We start from the raw sequence: 13,102 nt of genomic DNA, 5'->3' as shown, positions 1-13,102 counted from the left end.
AATACTACACATATCAAAGAATCAAGAAGTAAAATACACAGTTCATAACTACAAGGTATTCAAGTATGACATCTTAATATTATAAAATACAAAACCCAAAGAAAGTAACCTTACTAAAAACTTAAAACAGTTGTCAATGCTACTCAAGAAGGAAAAGGTATAAAAAAAACGTCTCAAACGTATTTAAAAATGAGTAAAACGTAATTACAAAACAGATATATCAGAAAAATACAATTCCTGAATTTAACATTAGTCTATCATAGTGATAAAATATAAAACAAAAACTCAAAACTAAGTGCAATAATAGTCTTCTCTGTTCTTTAAAATTGTTGACACTTATATGGCAAGCTCTAAGAAGTCTTCATAAACCTAAAATAAAATTACTTTCATGTAAAATTCACAAAATCTGGTTTAATTTTTGAAATAAACATTTTGAAAGAAAAAAAAAGTTTGAACTATTTATATTACATTTCCACAAGATGACTGGCTTTCCCAGTGATATATCAAACTCAAGTTGGTATGGTGTCTTTTTCTAATCTTCTAGTTTGGACATGTCGCAAAAAATACCCTTTTTTTGGTTTAAAAATATTTTACCAAATATAATTTATTAAACGACTGGAAAATCTTTGGCTTGCAAGGTAGATCCAACTATCAAAACATTTAAGTGTAATCAAGCATATTTAAATTTAATTAAAAAAATACCCTTTTATAATAAAGGGCAGATAATTACATTGATTTGATAGGACAATTTGTGTTTAGTTCTAATGGACAGACAGACTGACAGGGTGAGATCTATATTCACCTCAAAAACTCAATAAGTTGGATACGGACACGATTATATCAAGGCAAGAGGTTTAAAACAATAATCTTCAATAAATTTAGTATACAGTACAATGTAACAATTATATCAGAATTATTTATTTTTGATTTTGTATCTGGAAAATTAAAACTATACCAGTAAAGTCTCTTCTCGTTTTGAAATTTAATGGAAACCAAACTAAAAAATACTGTGAGAAGGCAGTTAAGGTAGATTTTTTGTTCATGTCCATTTTGAATTGATCAAATGTTTTATTAATCCCAGGGAAACTGTTTGGAGCAGCATATCCAGTCTGCCTTACTTCACCAGAGTACTAAGCAGATTTTCCATTGGTCAATAAAACATTAAATCTCCATGAAAATATGTAAAAAAAAAAAGTAAAAATACAAAAATACTGAACTCCGAGGAAAATTCAAAAAGGAAAATCAAAAATCAAAAGGCAAAATCAAAAGTCCAAACACATCAAACGAATGGATAACAACTGTCATATTCCTGACTTGGTACAGGCATTTTCTAATGTAGAAAATGGTGGATTGAACCTGGTTTTATAGCTAGCTTAACTTCTCACTTGTATGACAGTCACAAGATGAATTGAAACATTTTCCAATATGCCTTAATAAAATGGATTTTAATGAAGTTGTTATATGCATGTCTCATATTGAAAGTTTTTTTTCAGATCAAATAATCCTAGATAAATTTCAGTTTTAAAAAATATTTTTTTGGGGTGATTGATACCATTGTAGGTCCTGGATTTCTTTCAATATCACCATACAGCAACTGATCCCTTTAATCTTCACTGTTGTTAGGGTAGATGTTCTTTTGGTTAAAATACTACTCACAACTTCATTACACTCTGAAACAATATACACATAGATATATATTTATATCAATAGATAAAGAAAAGAGATAAAGAGTTTTAAGTTGCAATCTTTAACTTGATTGACTTTCTCAGATCTTTTTTTTTTTTAAACTTAAGTTTGCTTTAACAAGTTAAAAGTACATAAAGAGTGGATGATGAACTGCAATAATTTATATAATATAACATGCACTTCAATCACCATGTTTGAGATTTTTTTTATAGGTCCGGTAAGGGCCGATTTTGGCCTCAAATTTCAGGTTCATCTGACGAAAGATTTTTACCACTTTTTAAAAACTATTTCATTTGAATTAATAGTTTTTGTGAAAGATTTCAACTGATTTAGTCATTAAAAACGTTCCAATTCAAGCTCAAATATGAAAAATCTACCAAATATGCTGAAAAATGTCACCTTTTCAGATGTTTTTTGTCAAAAATGAAAGTGGCCGCATCCGTGTTCATCCTCAACCTTTATATATGTTTTGTATTATCATAAAATACAACTTACATTTTTATATAAAGGATGAACACGAATGCGGCCACTTTCGCTTTACATGAAAACCGTCTAAAATTTGACTAAAATGCTAGAATTGTTAAGATTTCAGTGGTGCTAGTACCTGATGTATGTGCATTGTATTGTCAAGAACAGCCAGTATTTATGTTGCAGATGCATTCTACTGTCCAATAAATAACTGAAAGTTTACATTTCAACAATTTTGTAAAACTGCTATAGTTTGGGGCCAAAAAGGGGTCTTAAACTATCAACAAATTTTGTTTGTGCAAATGTGAATAATTCCTCAAACTGAATTTAAAATATAAGTCTGTTGTCAGATTGAAAATGATGACATTTTGTTTTAAAAAAATATTGTTATTTACCAGGGCTTCCAAAAAATATTTGAGCCAGCCGGACATTTTGTGTCTTATACCATGTATACAGATCTCTTAAGACTATGTAACAAAAGACAACCATGGTAATCAGTTGGCCATCATATAACCAATGATTGACAATTAAAAAAAAAACAGATATCAAACTTTACTTTGAAATAAATTCAATGTTCTGGCGTAAAGTGCTAAACTGACAGTTCATCATTTGAAGTGAGCAACATCAGTGTACTGAATTCTGCCTTAGACTCTTTATTTGTGCAAAATAACATTATCAAAAACTATATTTTCATTTTGAAAAACATATTTTGGTAATACATGTACCAGATGTTGACTTGACAATGATAAAACATGGACCAGATATGGATACGTAAAATCCATGTGCATTTATAAAGCACGATTGAGTAAAAGCTCTTTCCACATTATTTCAGCATCAAAATACTAGAAATGAAAGTTAGATAAACGTATCAATGATAATTTTAATAGCATTTTTGATGAGCATTGATAGATTATTAAATTTCCCACCTGCACACATACTGACAAGATCAAACGTTGTTTTAATGACCTTTTAATTTTTTTTATCAAATCATATTTATAAAACATTTACTAACATATTTCTAATAACTTTAATCTTTTTGAAAAAAGAAATTAGATGTAAACAGCTGACATGTAGGAACTTCCAAATGTTTTGGTGAATTGTATTAATATGACCGTCTCTTAAGAAAGCTGAAAAGTAGATGAAGGTATCATGCTTATCCCAGACATACAATGTCTGGACAAATTTCATGTGTAAGGAATATATGACTGTTTTAGAAGCCATGTTATTTATTGTTTCCAATTAAAAAAAAATGTTAACTTGTTATTATACACTACCAAATTCTCTATGTGTATCAATCTCGTCACAGAAACTTCTCTCTTCCTCAACAGCAATTTCTTTATTCCGTATCTAATAAAAAGAAAATCGTATTGAATTAACCACCCACTCTACATAATTTTTTTATATGATGTATTGAAAACAAATGAATTAAATGCTTGTTGAAAACTGTATGTATTTTTGTTCCACAGTTCAAATTCACGTTAGGCAAATAAAGATCCAAATTTTCATTCTTTTGATCAAAATGTTTTTGTAATTTTCTTAAACTGCAAATATAGGCAAGTACATTGGGTGCAACAAACTACCTGTGGGATAGTTTTAATCCGTAAATGGAAGGTCATGGACTTAGAACCAACCTAAATTTGAACCCCTGTATTCTAGTGTATATCAATTTTCCTTAAGTTCAAATTTAAATAACACCATTCAGCAGAATTAAATCCATATTAATCAAAGATGTTCACTAGTCAAGTTTTTAAATTTTGTCAGATTTTGTAATTCCTCTATAGTTCTATCCAATTGAAGACAAAAATGCAACATTCATTTTTCTTTTCAGAATCTTTAACATTCTGGAAAGAAGTCATTTGTACAAATTTTGAATTCTTGTAATTTTAGCTTCCTAGCATTTTGTAATTATTATAGTGTTTGGAAAGTAAGACTTGTCAATGATTAAGATATCGAAATTCAAGAGATAATTTTCCCCACAAATTTTCAATAGCCTATATCTCATGATATATCTCAAACAAACAAAAAAAGCACAAACAAGACAGTAATTAATTGTTTTTTGCTCTTTTGTTCTTTATTAATCACATATCAATATTTACCAGTTTGATGAAAAGCTTGATATTTTGAAAAGGAGATGAAAACATCCTTTAAGTAATTTACCATATTTTCAAATGGTGTGATGAATTCTGAATGTGTATATATATAACTAACCCGAAATGTAGAATATCTGACTGTCTGAATGTTGCCTACAAAAAAAAAATGAAGGCATAAGCATATAGATTCTTATTTATTTTTTGCTCATAAGAATAAAAAAATGCACATTGAAGACCTATTGGTGGCCTTGGGCTGTTTTCTTCTCTTTGGTTGGGTTGTTGTCTCGTTGACACATTACCCCTTTCCATTCTTTATTGTAAGTTGATCATTCAATAAATGTGATAAGCCTTAGAAAATTAAATCTATTTTTTCATGTTTGTAGCTAGCTGTTGTCTGTTTCTCACATTAAGAAATATGTCTTGCATTACACTGCATATATAGTTAAATAAATGCATTCAAGATATATTGTAATGGAGTCTAAATATATTCTTTATGTGATTTTGGAAGCAACACTATTAATGGATGGAAATGCAGAGATCTGATATTTATGCAGTTCAATTTATATATATTCATATATATCAGCCATATACAACAATACCTGATAAATACTATGTAAACCTTTGTTTGTTAGGATGACAGCCACATCCTCAGTGAACTCAAACACTAGATCACTCATCTATACCCTGTTTCTAAAAAATAAATAATGCAATGTATCAAATATGAGATGAAGGTACTAAAACATTCAACAGTTTTAAACTAAAAGATAAGGAATTACAGTAGTTGTACAATTATTAAGTAATTTTGTTGGTAGTTATTTTTTTACGTCTCATGTGTAAGTGAGTCTTCTTCAAAATTATATCAATGTATTATCATGTGATGTAAAATATATATGTTGTGTCTAAAAGTAATTTATGAACAGGAGTTTCTTCTCCACGGCGATCACTGCTTTATTATATAGAGAGTCTCCATCGGCGAGAAAATTACTGTCCTATCCCCAAGTACTCTTATTAAATTAAAGTCTTAGATGACTAACAAGTTTGTCTGACGACTGAAACCATATCCGTACGCCTTTATTTTTCGTTTTTCTCCTAAATAACCCAAACTGAATGAAAAAGAATAGATGACAAATGCCACTTTGCATAATACCTATAGAACACAGAGGCATGAGGATTAATTTATTGTGGAAGGAAGAGAAGCTACACATAGAATGAGGTCTTCTCGTTTAATAGTATAGACTATAGATGCCAACTCAAACCTTTTTGTATTTTTTTCTGGAGAAGCCCTTTGTAAATTTTATTACAAATAAAACAATTCATAATGGAGCGAAAGAAAAGATAAACACATAAAGAGTAATGCATCAATGACCAACCCTGATATTTATAAGTTAAGAATTAAGAATAAAGTTTGAATTTTCGCGGATTAGTTATTTAACATTCAATATTTAGGAATCAAAATACAGCATTTCTTTTTTCATCAAAGATTATAAAAGCACTTTATTTTCGAAAATGTATAGACATTCAAACATTTGCCATGCATGAAGCTGGTGTAAAACGAATTTATGGTATAATATCATTTGTAGTCATACTATTCAAAATAATATGAAAACTGTTTTTTCTTTCTTTTTTCTACCAATCTCATCTGAAGGCACTCTGTCAATGTGAATTTGTTCCACCTAACAGAAGTTCCAGTTGAAACTTTATTATAAACAATGTCATAATACCTGTACCTGTTGGAACAAATATTTGATACTATTTATTCCGTTAGGAACACCTACTGTAATATAGGGTTATTGCATGAATATTGGGGAATATTGTCCCGAGTAGAATTTTATATTGCACAAGCTTGTGAGTGCAATATATGATCTACGAGGGACAATATTCCCCAATATTCATGCAATAACCTTTTCTATTGTATAGCAATATAATATTTGAAAGTAAATATTGGTTTGAACTGAGTTTTTGTCTTTGATGACGTCATGAATTTTGAAGATTTATTGCACTAGTGCAATAATGGAATTTATTGCATGCTAACTTTTGGTTACTTTCTGTGGGAAATATTATATTGCTATACAATAATAGTTCTTCTTGTGGAAATAATATTCCAGAATAGTTTTACCATTGGGAACTTATATTCTGTAACAACACTCCTCCTTTTGGCAGGGGCTCCCATTGATTTCTTCATTTCTATACACTGTAAACAAAATTCCAATAAAATGAATTTTATTAACCAATAACAAAAATATGATATATTTTATTTTTAAGATATAATTATTCATTCATGTGATATGTGGGGAAAACTATTTTTATATTTTTTGGGTGTATCTCTTTAACATTTTTGAAGGATGATTGCTTATAGAATTGTATACAGTATTGTTGATTCGATCATCTTTATGTTGTTCATCTGAGTCTGAGTGTCATGTAATAAAAATGTAATCTCTACACAAAGTATGTTTATTTTCCATAGAAACAGATAGCCTTTTGAAATACTGAGGATGGCTTGTAATTTAATTATCATCATGATCATTAAATTCATAGACAACACTGTGAGTGTCATTTTAAACTTAAAGAGAGATAGTAACTAAAACTATAGCACTTATATGTAAAAGACCTCTTCTGCTGCAAATTTCATTAAGAGTGGTCTTTTTGGGGCAGCTGTAGAGGCAATATTTGTTCTGGCAATTTGCAAGTTTATTTTATTTGTCTACATGATTAATTTTCTTATGCTTGATTTGTTCAGAACAGTATACTCTACAGTGTATCCCGTTTTATTTTAGAAAAATGAACAATGTCACTCTCATGAAAGAATTTTATGTGTGCATGACTTTCCAACATACATGTATATGGCCTCTTATAAATAATTATCACATAACTTTTTCAAATTCTGCAATCAAAATACCGGGACCCTTCCTGATGCAATGTATAACTAAGTTTGGGTACATCTATGCTTTGTTTATTAAATGTAAAGTAAATGTAAAAATTTTGATTACAAAATCAGACGCCACAACCATTTTAAGATTCACTCACTGTATATATATTATATATATATAATTCTTAAGAAATTAGAGAAAAATGTTATTTTTGTTACTTGCAATTGGTCTTTCATATCTTGCCCTTCATAACTCGACTATCCTAACTCGCCTATACACCTCGCTGATAAGGAGCCCTATGTTTTACTGTGTAATGTCATCAATTTCAGCAGATCTAAGGGGTTGCACTTGCAAAAATTACAGATGGATGATATAGGGATTTCTATGTATCTCCCAAAACTTTGTTTGTAGGGACTAGGGGATATAAAAAAAAGTCACATTCAACTGGAATATATTCCATTCATTCTTATAATAATAGACATCATTTTCATACCTTTATATCAAAGGTGGTCTCAGTTTGGTCTCCTGTTACATGCATAGCAAGTCTCACCACTTCAGCATAGGTCATCTTTGATTAAGTTTTAGCCCCAGGTATGCACAGTATTCTAACAGGGTCTTCCATCATTAACATTGGTACAACTTGCTTCAGGTTGGAATATCCTCAAATTAAAATGCTTTTCAACCTTTTCTGAAGTTTGTAAATCATATATATAAATAAATATAATCCTTAAAAAAAAGTTTTTTAGATCCACCATAGATTTGGATATTTTTCCATTTTATAATAATGGAGCATAAATAATTGTAACTCAAGACCAGAAACAGTGAAAAAAGTCAAATTTGAACTTAATCTGTGTTTTGTTGTAATAAGCAGTGTATAAGTTTTATAACATTTGTTGAGACAAATTAAAGTTAGAGACTAGAAAAGAGGTTTAGCAATTGGTGCGAGGACACAGTTATTGTTCTTTGATGTTCGTTGTCCACATATACATGTATATATTCCCTAGTGTGAACAGTGTATTACTTGCCAATTTTTTTCATACCCTTTTCTAATTTATTTCTTGATATTTTATGCATGAAATATTAAGTAAGGGGATGAAATTACATGATAAAAAATTTGGGTGCTGAATTTTTATGTTAAGTAGTGATTTGGTCCAGTGGAAAAGGGAAAAAATTAGTATGTCTGAAGCTGTCAAACTGAATTTTAGACACCCTTAACACAGAATTGTCAATATTTTGAGTTAGAGAGCTGGTATAAGTTTCTTTAATTTTGCTTTATTTGTCCCAATAGTAGTACACTACACTGTAAAATCTTTTTGAGATTGAACAAGTGCGATTTTTTTTAATTTGAATGTACAATGTATTGTCTAAAAGAAAATGCACTACGAAATAACTCTTCTCTGGCCTAAGAGATGAAATCAGTAAATGTAGATTCTGTACTTTGGCAACTTCCCTGAATGGTTTACTGGTCTCAATAAAAGTAAAGGATTTAAATCTGTGTTTGATAGAAATTCTGTCATTTTACGGCTAAATAAGCAGTTTAAAGCAGTTTCCATGTTTATGGGTTACAGGCATGCTGACTTTTTATTTGAAGGCTTTTTATGTTTTGATATTTGTGTTTCTGTGCTCAATTCAAATTCTATTACCCATTAGGTGAACTCCGAATCTAGAGAAAAGTAGATTATCACAGAAAAATGTGCAAAATATGTTTTATTCATGGCCCTGGTTAAACGGCCTGTTTCGTGTACATTGTATGTGAAATGTGAAGAGCTTTGTACATAAAATCTGTAGTCCATCATAAATATTTCACTAAATCTATAAAAAAGCAGTCTTCTTTAGAATAGTTAGTGGTTCAAATATATATGCCAATTTAGACTAAAACTGCATGCAAGTTTTCCTTGAAAAGTGAAAAAAAACTGTGCATTAGACCATGCTGTCTGCAAAAAAAGTTGAATGCAAGAGTATTTGTGCAATTAGACTTCTTGTATCATAACATCCTAGCATAGAAATGAACAAAAAATAACAAATTTCAATTTCTCATAGCTTCTGTATGAATTTTTATATGTATTAAAATATGTGCTACCGCCTAAATCGACTCTAAATAATCTTTAATCTTACATTTTATACTCATAATCATGTGGAATGCTTTTTGTAACTTTTCTTTACATTTAAAGTACATTTAATACATATGGAAGAATAATTTATGGTAAAAAAACTTCAAAAACTTGAAATTGGGTGAAAAAATTGCATGTTTATGTGACAACAGTAAAAGTTAGAGACCACTTTTACCAGCAGGCAGCTGCAGTGGTCTGGGAACAATGTATTTTAATAGGAAATGAATCTGATAGACTCTTCAGTATAATGTTGACAAAATCTTGGACTCCACGGTCCACGAGACTTCCAAGACTTGGAGATTAATGGATTTTGGTGGCGTATTCTTATAGAAAAAAATGTTGGAACTGCTGAGGCTATACATTGACCACATAGTTCTAAAGTTTTATCATAAAATTAATTAGATATATTTTGTCATATAAAATGTCCAAAATAAGTGTGATTTATAAAAAGTTCTATAATGTTTTTGAATTTGGACTGCAATCAGCGCCGTTTTTTAATTACCCTGTTTGCATTCTGTGATAAAATGAATGTGATAATAACAAATTTAAAGTGACATACTATAAGTTTGATACGCTGGCATCACTAGTTTGAAAGACATTTTATTGATATTATCGGAAATAATTAAGATAATACATGTAATAGTGAATATGTTTTTTAACACATGTTTGGTACCGTATTGTATCTTTATTACCTATGTATGGAACGACAATAAAATCACTGATTATCAGCTACAATTAGTTAGTGTCTAGTCCCGCCAATATATATGTATTTTTATGGGATGCATAAAAAAGTAATATTTATATTTATTTATTCATTCTGTCTTTGGATTCAGGTTCCAGATATTTTTTAAAATTCTATCCATTTATATGAGAGGGGGTAGAAGGGGTCCTGATCCTGAAATCCCGGGCTAAAATATACCTCATCCCGAGATCCCGGGCTTAAAAACACGAAATCCTGAGGTCCCGAAATTCGAAAAAGGAATTCCCCGATCCTGAAAGGGTCAATCCCAAAATCCTGAGGTTAAAAACACCCGATCCCGGAGTCCTGATAAAGGTCCTATCCCCCCTCTTATACATATGGTTTGATTGGTGATTAATTCAGTGGTAAAAAAAATCACACCAGACACATTATCTAATTCATGAATAGACTAAAAAAATACAAAATTGTGGCAAAATATTTTTTATAGACCAGATCACCGCACTTGTTTCTATCCATGCGAAGACCCACTATCAAACGGTATATTTACGTAAATATATTTGACAGTGGGTCTTCCCATGGATAGAAACAAGTGCCTGTGGACCAGATACATAACCCAAGACGGAAATAGATTGCCACTAAATACTGACCTCTATAGAGAAACGATTCAGTTCTTAAACTTCTTCTGTAATGAAAAATCTAGTGCTCTAGCAGGTCCGTGGTGATTTTAGTTGACAAGCCGAAGTCCCTGTAGTTTAATTTAATCTATTAATTCTAGAACTGAATTTGCTTACTTTTTTATGTAACAATTTTTAAAAATATTGCAATCTTGCAATAGGTACTACATATCTGCATGTTTATATATTTTAACAGCGTATATTACCATTTCAAAAGAGAGAAAAAAAGAAACTTTTTTTCGTTTTTGTATTCATGTGTATACCTTTGCTACCTCAAACGTAGAGAGCTCAAATAAAAATATAAAATGGAGTCAAAAGCGGAATAATTCCGGAGTACACCTTTTCAATGAAAATCTCTATGTACACGTTGGCGTTTATGTACGTTGTTTTTTTACTTTTGCAAGCACATCATACACCGTTCAAGTTTATGTTCGCTTGATGTCTTCAATGAAATTGAAGGATACGGCGTTGCAAACAACACTGATGTAAAACCCGGAGTACATCGGGAAAACTTGTGTCGTTTACTGAACATTTCTAAAAATGATTTCATTACCCTCAATATAATTTCCAGCTGATTACTATGGCCAATCTGAATGTCATCTGAATGTCATCTGGATATTTCTGTTTTGTTTCATGGACTTATAAAAATAAATAAGATCTTTGAAAATAATTTTCTGTAACAAAGATGGCGAAGATAGCAATGATGTCAGGAGGATCAATAATGATCAGCGATTGGTTTATTTTTTTAAAATTTGTTATCAGTACTAAAAGATTTTGTTAGACCGTACTTGCTAGACTTCAAAGCACTATGGTATTATATGTTAACGTTAGCGATTGGTTGATCGCACTGTTAAGTTTTTGTTAACGATATTATCAGAAATTTGTTAGACCGCACGGTCTCACGGTCTTACTTTGTTAGTTATATAAGAAGACTAAAAAACCTAATATATTTCTTATATTAAAAGATAAAAAGTATAGGATGGGGTGAAAAAACACATATAACACCATAAAAAAACTTGTTCTCGGGATATATAGTCTTGTTTTCGGGATATTACGTTTTTCTCGTATTTCTCGGGAAATCGTGGTATACCCTTAGATTTCGGCTGGGACGACACAAATGTATTAACCCCAACCTTTTTTAGGGGACAAATGTCTTCTCATTACCTACAAAATTTATGTTGTACCTGCAAAGGTAAATATGTGTGGTTCAAACTAGCATTATCTTTCATTTTCCTAATCAATTGACGAGTTTAAACCAATTTTGTTTTACACAAAACCAGCCGCTTATTCAATGCCAGTCACACCTTTGATTTTTCTTAAACCTCGCATTCATCTCACCAAGGATTTGTATAGTCTAACTATACAAATCCTTGATCTCACTTAAGTATGATATTTTTATGTTTTAACTCGTCTGTTCGACTTTGTAAATACACAATATTTATTTATCGATACTTATTTTCCAAAAATACAAAACTTTTAGCTTGCAAAATTAAAAACACTGTGTCAGCACTTGAATTTTTTTTTTAAAGAAAGAAAAATTATTGAAATAATTTGATAAACTGGTGTTTTTTCAGTTCAGAAAATTATTCTATTATATGCAGTAGTAACAAACTACGACAGCAAACCGGATTTATTAACATTTATTTGTGTCCTGGCAATATCACAAGAACCATTACTGATTATTGGTGGAAGTGAAAATCGTCAATATCAAATTTGACCTCTATTTTGTCATCAGTATCAACATATTAAAATTTGAAAAGCTTAGATTGAATGGTTCGTAAGTAATTGCAACAACATGAATGGAAACACCATTTTACGATCTTTCAAGAACCATACTATGACTCCTGAACGGTAAAAGTCAAAATCGTCATTATTGAAGTTGACCTCTATTTTGTCATCAGTAACAACATATTAACATTTGAAAAGCTTTGGTTGAATGGTTCATGAGAAAATGCACGGACACGACTGGAAACACCATTTTTCAATCTTTCAAGAACCATAACTCCTGAACGGTAAAAGTCAAAATCGCCATTATTGAACTTGACCTTCATTAAGTTGTCAGTAACGACATATTAAAATTTTAAAAGCTTTGGTTGAACGGTTCGTGAGTTAATGCACGGAAAACATTTCATTGCCGCCCGCCGAACATCCCCAAATAAATAACCGACATTTTCGTCACAAAAATCCGGTTAAAAATTGATAAGCAATATGCAAGTTAATGGATGTGAAAAGGTCAAGGCCACTCCAAACGTAACCGGAGAGCACATACCTACTCTACAAAATTCATATCCTCACCACCGGGATTCTGGGCGACAGTCAGGGCGTTAACCCACTGAGCCAAAGAATCGATTCCCTAGATCAGTTGATTTAGACTGGCTATATATGTTCTACCTGTACTAAGGGGGAGCAACCCCGCTACACTATTCCCCTACATGGCACAAAAATCATATCTTCATATATGACTCTTAACAACACAAACCCTGGCTGTACTCCAGATAACCATCGT

The 13,102-nt window shown here is 30.8% G+C and overlaps 1 long non-coding RNA gene across 7 annotated transcripts; it reads right to left on the bottom strand.

The window, feature by feature from the left end:
* Positions 1–151: 151 nt before the first annotated feature.
* On the bottom strand, positions 152–11,509 carry LOC134725420 (uncharacterized). 7 transcript variants are annotated; one of them, XR_010108555.1, is made up of 9 exons: positions 11,150–11,168; positions 10,570–10,667; positions 7,605–7,799; positions 6,361–6,435; positions 4,844–4,934; positions 4,363–4,397; positions 3,429–3,501; positions 1,553–1,670; positions 152–369 (listed from the first exon to the last, which is right to left on the bottom strand). It is a non-coding gene; the product is annotated as an uncharacterized LOC134725420 (long non-coding RNA). The 7 variants fall into 7 exon arrangements; XR_010108554.1 differs by lacking the exon at positions 11,150–11,168 and adding an exon at positions 10,860–11,127; XR_010108553.1 differs by lacking the exon at positions 11,150–11,168 and adding an exon at positions 10,803–10,858.
* Between the last annotated feature and the right edge of the window lie 1,593 nt (positions 11,510–13,102).

Source organism: Mytilus trossulus, chromosome 1, assembly GCF_036588685.1.
Source record: "Mytilus trossulus isolate FHL-02 chromosome 1, PNRI_Mtr1.1.1.hap1, whole genome shotgun sequence".
Taxonomy (NCBI): Eukaryota; Metazoa; Mollusca; class Bivalvia; order Mytilida; family Mytilidae; genus Mytilus; species Mytilus trossulus.
Note: the sequence above shows the minus strand (reverse complement) of the source record. Positions and strands in the feature narration are given on the sequence as shown.